The following is a 10,025-nucleotide window of genomic DNA, read 5'->3' on the forward strand; positions in this document are numbered from 1 at the left end:
ACTGACATGGGATCATGTGAGACAGACCAACATAAAGAGCAACATAGAGGGGGCAGATTTGTTGATCAGAACCAGAGCAGCTCATACAGTGATAAAAACACTAAATCATATTGAAATGTAGATATTTTTAACAATAAAAAGGATAGTTTGGAGATTTTCTAAAATCTCAAACTTAAGTTAAGTATTTGAAGTTACCAAGTTTGAGACTTTAGAACATTTCCAAAATCTGATTGGATCTTTAGATTTATACACATGAGCAATGAGTCCCTAACAGGTTAACTCTTTTGGGATGAAACCTCAAGTCTCTGCCTGGATATATTTGCTTATTTTAATTGTAAAAAGTTCTTTATATGTCCTGTGAGTAGATATTTTTACCAATTTCTCCGCAACAACTGAAACTTTCAACATCTAGCAGTTATTTAGAATTTACAGTCTATGAAGAGTGTTTCATTCAAGGATTCAAGGATTTTTTATTGTCATACCACCTTGCTTGTTTGCAGTATGAAATTCAGACTCAGAAATACAAGTGTGTATTTCACCCTGTTATGTTCCTAACCTATTTGTGTGTTTGTGTAACCTAACCCTAGTGTATGTAAGCCTACACTTAGAATGTGAATTTAAATTTATGTATATCTACATGACTTTTATTTAAACCAAAATTGGACAAACAGAAAGGAAGAACAGAACAAGGCATGCCTAACAAAATTTATAGTTGCAGAAGAAACATGAGAGGGGAAGAAAGAAGGAAAAAGTATCTGATGAAGACACGTGTTCACAGGGGGCAACAGGACAAAACGAAATGACAAAAATACAAATGAACAAAACGAAGGGAAAATATAAAAAGAAGACAAACAGCATTCAATAGACATTACATACTGTTATTACATACTCTTTATGTGTGTATGGTTTCATTCTTACTGTATCAAACTGCTTATAAAGTCTTACTAGCTACTTGATCCTAACTTATCATTAGTTGTTGACATTAGTAAAGTGCAGCCAAGTTGCAGCCAATGCAACCCTGCAGCTCCAGCAAAAAAAGATGAAGTGCATTCAGCCCAACAATTGGCAAGTTAATTCGAGAAGAATTGAGTAATAACGAAGAAGAAAACAAACATTTTAACCCTTATTTCTGAGAAGGGAAATTACAAATGCAATTATGAAATACTGGTCATCTCTAGATCATATAGCCGCAATGGAAAACGGGAAACAGTGCGCTGCCTTCTGATAGCTACATTTTGGGCCTCTGTCTTCCAGATCCCTTTCAAAGTCATGCACACAAGTTTATAAATCAGAAACAGGAGCAGAGGGACAGTGTACATTTCCATAAGTCTGTGATGAATTTCATCCAAATTTCAGCATATACATTTTATTCCAGAAAGCCGAGCAGTGACTGGCATTCAGATCTACAAAAAAATAAAGAATCCACTATGAATCAATTCATGTAACGTTTATTTGCACTGTGATGTGATTTTATACATAATACATCATGTGTGCATTATGGGTTATATCCCAGATGGATACAGAGAAAAGGGATCTAATGATATGCATCTTTAAAATCTAAAAAAATAGCATATAATTGTGTCTGTCATGTCAGGTTTTGATGTTTGGGTCAGACTGATATATGAGTAGGCCTGTCACAATAACAAATTTTACTGGACGATAAATTGCCCCAGAGCTTATTGCAATAAATGATGCTATTGTTGTTTTGAGAACATTTTTAAGTAATATGATATTAACAATGACATAAAAATGCAAGAACACATCCTCAATGATCAATAAACTTTAAATTCTAATGAACATTTAAACACAGGCACTAGAAGACATCTGGAATGTCTAAAATAAATATAGAAAACAACAGAAACAACAATTAAAATAAATTGTCCAAAACTGTCCTTCAAAAAATAGGGCTTGAGGGTAATGCACCAGATTTAAGACTTAAAGATGACATCACAATCTATGGGTTTCAGCTGGTCCTAAACATGTTCTAACTCTTCTGTAGTTCACCTACAAACTCCAATCAACACACCGAACAAAAAAGGATACAAATAAAGAGTCCTTAAATCTCAGTTTCTCTAAATTCTTCTACAAACAACAGAGTCTGGCGAGATTTAAAACATAACCTTTTCCAAAATATTCAAAATAAACAAAACAAACTGAGAATCAAATGAAGGCTCTAACAGGACCCTGTCTTTTGGCTACCAGAGGTCAATTGTTTGTACGAAATAAGTTTCTTTGCACCATGGTTACACTTGAATGACACCCTCATACCAGCTAAAAACTGAATACAATTAAGTAAAGGGAATTCTCTGGCTGACAGCATTCCACACAATTCTGCAGAGAATCCCCTCAGTCATACTTGCCTCACAAAGCAGGCGCAGCAGGGTCAGAGAGGCTCCTTACTTTGCAGCTAGGCAACGGGCTTTTGTGCAAACTTTCTGGAAGTCTGATCTCAGTTCAAAATAAGAAAGCCTTCCCTGTTCACATGGCTCAGGGAGGAGGCCTTGGTGAATACTTATTAACCTGTTCTCCCAAGAGCAATAACAATATTTGCAATTACATAAAACAAATCTTTGGAAGAACCAAGTTATTAAGCATTTTCTCATATCAGCTGGACTAACACAACAATGTCCTTCTTGCTTTTTTATCACCCTTTGCTAAGAGGTCAGCCTGGGGTCAACAGCTTGGCTCCTCACTTTCACTGGAATGCACACAGCTCCTCAGTGATGTGTATCCCGAGTAGTTTTCTCATCACTCGTTGAACATGTCTTGCAGGTATCAGCTACTTCTGGAGATCTCAAATACGTCACCCCTTGGGGTCTCAAAACTATAACCAATGATTTGGCAACCATCTTCAGTTTTGAGCTTAAATTGTTACTGTACTGTGGTATTTTAAAAGTCTGCATTTAATTTACTGAGAATGTTGTTTTGGTCTCACTATCCTGAAAAAATCCATCTTGAAAAGCATGCAGCGTGCAGTAATTTCAAATCAAAAGATAGGAAGGAGTTTGTAGAATGAAAAAATCCAGATGGTTTAACAGGTGTTGAGAAACAGTGAATGATGCTTGGGGCCAATCACACCTAAAGAAAACGCCAATATTTGGCAATGATTTCATTTGATGCTCAATTCACATCTAAAAGCAACGGCCTACTGGAGCACTGACTGCAGCTTCAGAGCAGAAGTCTATTTGGATGCATAGCTGAAACCAGGAGTGGCGGCTTTGTGATGTGATGTGCTTCTTTCATAATTTCAGAATCATAATTTTCAGCCATTGTTTACGTTCAACTTTACCACCATTTGCCAACCAAATGTACTTCTGGTGCAGAAAGATGATGCATGTCAGGGATGTAAAAGTTGGCTGTTCAGACGGCAGACGCTTTGAAAACTATTGGATACATGTCAGATTCAGCACCACATATGGAAATAAAAAGACCATAAAAAGATCAGAAATTCATTTTTAATGTTTTTCTGCACTGTTCAGACCCAGTTAGCAAATCAGCAGTATCAAAGATTAATTCTAAAAAAAAAAAAAAAAAAACTGTCGCTCTTGGAGAAAAGTCATGATTGGCTTTTATTTTCTAAGGAGAACATGTTTCTATTGTTGTATTTTTAGTGAAAGAAAAGGAAGGCAATGGGCCCATGCCACAACCCTCACTTCACTCTAAAGAGGTGTGAATATTTCATTTGCATTTAAAACATCTTGCTTATTTACAAAATCTATTTTGCTTGACTTGCAATGGCAAACAGGATAAATCAACCAACGTAGCTTTAGTTTACATTTTTAAATAATTTCAGTTACATTTTAGATTCACTTTTGCTGCTGGTATTTAGCTGTCTTTAACAATGATCTTTGACATTGATGTGTTTTAAACCTAAACGGGCCAGTCGGAGTCCTATATCGCCCTCCCCTGATCCAGACTGATATAATGAGGCTAATGCTCTGAACTCAGAGGGATCAGGTGTTCACTTATGACTCCTACATCCTGTCTCTTCTCCAGCTGGGAGAGCGAAGTGTCAGCTGTGGAGCAGAGCATCCTACAAAGACCCCCCTCACCACCCATCCACTTGAGTGAACATTATGCATGGAGTTTACTGGTTATAGCTAAGCATAAATAGTTAAGCAGAACTGAGATGATAGAGAGATGAAAGCCCCTTTTAATGCCAAAAAGTATTAAAAAGAAACTTTACATCCAGCTTTTACAGCAGAAAGCAAGAAATAGACTTAGAATTACTGTAAAATCTTTATGTATAAAAGATCATTTTAAAAACAGAGTAAGGCCATCCTTATATAATAGTCTGACCTCCTTATAAATCTAACAATCACCTCAAGTATCTGGTTTCATAAATGTGTAAATGGGCCTTTGCCTGCACACTATGATGCAATTATACACTTGGTAACTTCTGCCTCTGTGAGCTCTGGTCTGTGCTAATCAGCTCCCCAGGGTCACACGCAGATGGACAGATGGATGTATCACTGCTATTTCACTGCATTGAATTATTTCATTTCATACAGTCATGAAATGATATACACTAAGTGGGTAGCCATTTGATTTAAACATTCAGGACATAACTGAGTATTTTTTCTTCCTAAAAGCTTCTCATATTTTCATTTGGGGCCACAAAATAATCTGCTGTGCCTTTTTTATATTATCTACTTAACAATAAACGAAAGATGAAAGATTTTTATTGAATTGGAAAACAATAGAGTCATCTTAAAATAAAGAAATATAAAATAAAACTAAAATTTTAAAATACTACACTAAATCGTAAAATCACTCTACCTTCACCATCCTCCTGGTTTGCTCCAATATGCAACTGATGGCCTCCTGGCTGCTCTTTGTAAGCACCCTGGACTGTGGTTCAGCTTGTTATCATCCAACGTTAAATGCTGCAGAGCAGTGAAAACTCTAACATATGCATCATTAGGTTAACAAACACGGAAAATAATTTAAAAACAAACAAAAAAGTCTTATTCATGTGTAGCCTGAACCTTCATGCACTCTGCTGTTCCCAGATCATTTCTTCCTCTGCCTTCTGGGTGGAAGTTTGTGTTTTACTTACAGTTTATTGCTAGAACACATTAATCAACACTGCATAACCTCATAACTATGCATCTCATTACCGGGTGTCCTGACTGACCCCGTATTATCTGAATATTAAGGATAAACCTCAGGCAAAATTCTGACTTGCAGAGAAGTTTTCCGTTAATCCCGCTGTACCTTATCCAGGTGCTTCATTATTCAGAGCCTGTGGTCTAATTTGTGTCCAGCACGACAGTGATTGAGGGGTTTTGTGATTCTACATAATAACTCATCTGCCTCATAACATTATCTTGTGAGGTAACTCCCCGGAGGTCGGAATTCTGAGAACGTAATGTGAGCAGAGAGCGGATCTAAACAAGACTGCTTCAAGTCTCTTTCTTCACCCCGACAGGCTGCAGTTTGTTTCACTTTTCCCTGAACTGAAGCAGGCGGAGGGAAAGCAGCGAGCTGAGGCTCAGAGAGAGGGAAAAGCAGCTAACCCAGCCACAGCTACACTCTTATCTACATGGTCACCAAAGCTGCGGGCTTCACAAGTTTACGAGGCGATACAACAGAAACAAAACCCGAAAAGCATATTAGAAAAATGTTACGCTTAATCTCGCGGAACACTTTGCTTCTACTTTAGCCCGACTGGCGTCGCAAATATTATTTTGAACAAAGGTTCCAACTGTGAATCACGGAGCTCCCTGTTCAGTCCAGCACTGCGAAAACACGCAAAACCAGAGAGTTAATCAGCAAACTCACCTCAGGACGAACAAACAGTGTCGAGGTTCGAACCGAGCTCCAGAATAAACTATTCCAGCTGCCCACAAGAGGAGGCTACCCGCTGTCTGCAGGAAATGAGTAAAAACCCACTCAGGTCCGTCCGCGCTTCTCCCGCCGCCCCCCCTCAGTGTCCCAGTCCCATGTCAACAGCCGCGGCTGCTCGGAACGAGGAAACACTTCCTCCTTTCTACAGCAGGGCCGAGCGCAAATCGTGACACCGCACCTCGTACTGGCACTTCCGGTGGCAGGTCTGACACCTGCCACAAGTGCCACTGCGTTCGGCTGACTTCGGCTGACCTCGGCACCTCTTACTGGCACTTCCGCTGACACCTGCCACAAGTGCCACTGCTTTCGGGACTAGCTGCCAGAGTTGCCACTGCGTTCGGCTGACTTCGGCTGACCTCGGCACCTCTTACTGGCACTTCCGGTGACACCTGCCACAAGTGCCACTGCTTTCGGGACTAGCTGCCAGAGTTGCCACTGCGTTCGGCTGACTTCGGCTGACCTCGGCACCTCTTACTGGCACTTCCGGTGACACCTGCCATTAGTGCCACTGTTTTCGGGTCTAGCTCTCAGTGTTGCTACTGACTTAGGCAAATGGACTACATATCCCATGATGCTTTATTACTAGTAGAAGAAGAACTTAAACACAGACGAAGAAGACAGAATTTAATAATTTTTTTTTCGCATAAATACTTATGTTAGCTGAATTCCTACACGTTTATTATATCATGTATGATTCGTTCATCCTATTTATTCACTAAAGTTCATCTGAATAATCCAGCCGACTCCTTCCGTCTTTGAATTAATCAAATACACAGAAGGTATCAGGGATGCCATTGGTTTCGGCACCTTTGTAACAGCTGAGTCTCGCCTCCACTAGAGCTGCTGTTAGATGTCCAGGATGTTTCAGAGCTGTCACAACTGTTTCCGATGTTTTGGGGGATGGCAATGACAGTTTTTTGAAAACGTGTTACTTATAATGCGTGTTTATAAAAAAAATTCAATGGTAATTGTATATTTATCCATTTAACACTTTGAATATTTTTGACTGAGTTTAATTCAATCAAGATGGCCAATTGAATATACTATAAAGTGTCACTATTACAGTGGAACCTGTCACTATGTTCAAAGACACATCTGGTTAATCACACATCACTGATAGTTAATAGGACTTTTTACTTAATCAAAATGACATTCAACCCTTGCCCATGTTTATATCGCAGAACAGTGGCTGACATAGTGCAACAGGAAGCCAAATGTTGCAACTGGATAATAGTAATAATAATCAGACTCTGTATAACGTATATTGTAGAAATTAATAAAGTTTGAAAAATAAATTTAAGCTTAATGATCATAATTTCTCATGGAGGAATAATAAGTTATTTGATCCTGATGTAGTAAATTCACACGTTGACTAAACATGAATTTTACAGTAGACTTCAAATTGCTGTTTAAAGTATTTACATACAATGGCTAATAAATATTGACAAATCAATTACTATGCATATACTTTGTGACATAAACTTGAAAAAATGTTGAAACATATCTGCCAAATAAAATAATATGTAAACAGCACAATTTTCTTTGAAAAAATCATTTGCATCTTAAGTATAAACTAAAGTAATTTTTATTTCCAAAAATATGTAACATTCTTGTTCTTAATGCTGCTTAAGATTCACACATTGTCAAATTTTTTGAGGTGTAAATAATTTGTGTTTTGACTTATCAATATTCAATATTGGTGTAAAAAAATTGAAGTTGTTTTAACTTGAAAGTGAAAATCCTCCTGCTGCCTTGAAAATGCTGTTGAAATGCATTTTTTAGCTCAGATTTTAGTCATTCTCTCATCTTTGAATAAGAAAACTTTGAAGACAATGAACCGAACCAGAAAAAAACACAGAGAAGCAACCTTCATTTATGCCACACAAATCTGTAATAAACTTGACAAATAATGAAAAATAGCGGGGATTAAATGTAATAAATAAAAACAAGTAATAACTATTTAAAAATGATTAACTGGCATTTTTGGAAAATTATGATAACATGTTTCTTTTTTTTAAAAATGCATTATCTTAACAAAAAACACTGAAAGTTATAGTGGCTGCCTGGTCTATTAGATAATAGACCAGGCAGCCACTATAACTTATGACATCCTGTGCACTGTCATGGAACCAGGCTGAACATAATGTCACTCTGGAATTGTCAATATCTCATGTTGCCACTGTCAGAAATGTTAACTAATAAGTCAATATTAGTGAACTTACCCGGTTTAATAATCAATAGCATTATATTAAGGTCATTGTATGAAAATAATTATAATCCGGAACTGACAGGAGCTTGTCAGCACTGACATACCATGGCAACCGAGTGTCAGTTGTAGTGGTAGGTACCTACTGGTAGCTATTATCACCTGTTGCAGAAGAGGTCCCATCTGAAAGCGCAGGAGTTGTCTTTCTCTGTTTAAGTCTGAACACCGGCTGTATATTTAAATATGTATGAGAATTATGTTGTAATTAAGATATATTTTATTTCTATTTGTTTGATCTAAAGTTATTCATATGCTACATTCTGTCTGAAACAGATAGAGAATGAGGTTAGCAGCCTGTGGCACCCATGGCCACCTTACTTGTGTCACCTTACCCAGTGGTAAGGTGGCACAAGTGGCACCTTACCCAGAAGCCCGTGGCACAAGTGACAGCTTATGGCAACTGTCAACATGTTTTCACTGAGGCTGTTTATTGGAAACTGAAATTTGAGACTGTATAAAAAATAGACCAGGGCATATTTGCTTTTTTTAAGGGAACAGAATACTTAACAAGAAATGCAATACTTTGTGCCAGATCCACCATTATTTTCATTAATTATAAATTCATTCATATTAATTCTGACACAGAAGCTGTCACCAAAGAATATTATATTTCTATTCTATTGTTTTCCCCACTAAGCATATTTAAATATGCTGAAGTATGTATAATACAATTAAAAATACTTTAAAAATACAACTGTTTATAAATATGGCTGCATGTATAAGGTTTCCAGTAACAAAACAGCGTGTTATGAAAGATTAAATGTTCAAATACGTCATTGTGCCTGTTAAACATATAACGCTGAGTGGAGCGGTCGAACGCTATAAGATGGCCGCCCTAAATCTCGTGAGCAAAAATAGGCGAGAGGGGTCCGTGAGGCGTGGGAGGTGCCAGTATGAGGTCGTGGCAACCCTTGGAAGGTGCCGAAGTCAGCCGAAGTCAGCCGAACGCAGTGGCAACACTGACAGCTAGACCCGAAAACAGTGACACTAATGGCAGGTGTCAGAGGAAGTGCCAGTAAGAGGTGCCGAGGTCAGCCGAAGTCAGCCGAAGTCACCCGAACACAGTGGCAACTCTGGCAGCTAGTCCCGAAAGCAGTGGCACTTGTGGCAGGTGTCAGCGGAAGTGCCAGTAAGAGGTGCCGAGGTCAGCCGAAGTCAGCCGAACGCAGCGGCAGCACTGGCAGCTAATCCCGAACGCAGTGGCACTTGTGGCAGGTGTCAGACCTGCCACCGGAAGTGCCAGTACGAGGTGCCGAGGTCAGCCGAAGTCAGCCGAACGCAGTGGCAACTCTGGCAGCTAGTCCCGAAGGCAGTGGCACTTGTGGCAGGTGTCAGCGGAAGTGCCAGTAAGAGGTGCCGAGGTCAGCCGAAGTCAGCCGAACGCAGTGGCACTTGTGGCAGGTGTCAGACCTGCCACCGGAAGTGCCAGTACGAGGTGCGGTGTCACGATTTGCGCCTGCTGTCTCTCCCTTTCTACCAGGCAGATTCATTTTCAAATAGTTTTTCAATATAAATAAACAAATAAAAAAAAATTGATAAAACAACCACGCAGATGTCAGTAGAGAATGTTTCTCATTCTTCTCATCTCTCCAGATAGTAAACCTCTCATCGGCAAAAGGCTACAGGCAAGCTTTCATTATAAAATATTAATAAGCGTTTCAGCACGAGCTATAATAACACCAGCTTTATGTCTTTTATTAGTGACTAGAAAGATGAGTCACAAAGTTTAAAACCATTTTCAATAATATTAATGCACATCAATATAAAGTATCAGAATAAGACGAAATCAGAAGAGTCATAATTTCCAGACAGAACACTTAAACTGCTAATTTGTTGTTGCGCAATACTGCGCAATATGTTGTATAAATATGTTGAAAATCTGTTTATTCGTGGATTTAATTCAGTTCTT

At 38.6% G+C, this 10,025-nt stretch overlaps 1 protein-coding gene across 1 annotated transcript in view; it reads right to left on the reverse strand.

Annotated features, from left to right (window-relative positions):
* Positions 1-9,781, reverse strand: part of ankrd6b (ankyrin repeat domain 6b) — a 44,175-nt gene extending 34,394 nt beyond the window's left edge. The window contains exon 1 of the mRNA XM_015013174.2: positions 5,785-9,781. The gene's annotated coding sequence lies outside the window, so the exon portion shown is untranslated. The remainder of the gene's footprint in view (positions 1-5,784) is intronic.
* Positions 9,782-10,025: the final 244 nt, after the last annotated feature.

Source organism: Poecilia mexicana, unplaced genomic scaffold (assembly GCF_051168715.1).
Source record: "Poecilia mexicana isolate PSO_F unplaced genomic scaffold, ASM5116871v1 scaffold_21, whole genome shotgun sequence".
In the NCBI taxonomy this organism is placed as follows: Eukaryota; Metazoa; Chordata; class Actinopteri; order Cyprinodontiformes; family Poeciliidae; genus Poecilia; species Poecilia mexicana.